At 44.3% G+C, this 1,362-nt stretch overlaps 1 protein-coding gene across 1 annotated transcript in view; it reads right to left on the bottom strand.

Moving 5' to 3' along the window:
• Nucleotides 1–1,362, bottom strand: part of LOC122564619 (xenotropic and polytropic retrovirus receptor 1 homolog) — an 84,318-nt gene that overhangs the window by 17,887 nt on the left and 65,069 nt on the right. The window lies entirely within an intron of this gene.

Here is a 1,362-nt window from a genome sequence, read left to right as displayed (position 1 = left end):
CTTGTAATTTTCTATTAGATCTCCCCTCAACCTTCTAAACTCTAATGAATACGATCCCAGGATCCTCAGCCATCCATCATATGTTAGGCCTACCATTCCAGGGATCATCCGTGTGAATCTCTGATGGACACGCTCCAGTGCCACTATGTCCTTCCTGAGGTGTGGGGCCCAAAACTGGACACAGTATTCTAAATGGGGCCTAACCACAGCTTTATAAAGTCTCAGTGGCACATCGCTGCTTTTGCATTCCAACCTTCTTGAGATAAATGACAACATTACATTTGCTTTCTTAACCACAGACTTAACCTGCAAGTCAACCTTTAGAGAATCCTGTACCAGCACTCCCAGATCCCTTTGTACTTTGGCTTTATGAATTTTCTCACCGTTTAGAAAATAGTCTATTCGGTGTTATTTTTTCCAAAGTGCATGACCTCGCATTTGCTCACATTGAATTTCATCAGCCATTTCTTGGACCACTCTCCTAAACTGTCTAAATCTTTCTACAGCCTCCCCACCTCCTCAGAACTACCTGTATGTCCGCCTAACTTCATATCATCGGCCAACTTCACCAGAATGTATCCTGTCCCTTCATCCAGATCATTAATACATAAAGTGAACAGCTGCAGCCCCAACACTGAACCCTGTGGGACACCATGTGACAAAGGGTCAGTTAGACGCGAAACGTCAACTCTTTTCTCTCCTTACAGATGCTGCCAGACCTGCTGAGATTTTCCAGCATTTTCTCTTTTGCCTGCGGGACACCACTTGACACTAGCTGTCATTCTAAAAAAGAACCTTTTATCCACACACACAGGCACACACTTCAGTCTCTCTCTCACACACACACACACACAATCCAATCTCCCACAAACACAGACACAATCCAATTTCTCTCTCTCACACACAATCAATCTCTCTCTCTCTAATACACACAATCCAATCTCTTTCACACACACACAATCCAATCTCTCACAGACAATCCAATCTCTCTCTCATGCACAGATACACACACACACAAACACAATCCAATTTCTCTCTCTAACACACAATCAAATTTCTCTTAGACACACAGATACACTCTCACACACACACAATCCAATCTCTCTCTCACACACAGGTACTCTCTCGCAGTCACACGCAGTCCGATCTCTCTCACAGTCACACGCAATCCGATCTCTCTCTCTCACAGTCATAAGCAGTCCGATCTCTCTCTCTCACAGTTACACACAATCCAATCTCTCTCTCTGTCTCTCTCTCACACACACACACACAATCCAATCTGTCTCTCTCATACGCTCACACACAATCCAATCTCTCTCTCTCATACGCTCACACACAATCCAATCTCTCTCTCTCATACGC

This window comes from Chiloscyllium plagiosum, chromosome 30 (genome assembly GCF_004010195.1).
Source record: "Chiloscyllium plagiosum isolate BGI_BamShark_2017 chromosome 30, ASM401019v2, whole genome shotgun sequence".
Taxonomy (NCBI): domain Eukaryota; kingdom Metazoa; phylum Chordata; class Chondrichthyes; order Orectolobiformes; family Hemiscylliidae; genus Chiloscyllium; species Chiloscyllium plagiosum.
This window is presented reverse-complemented; position numbering and strand designations above follow the sequence as displayed.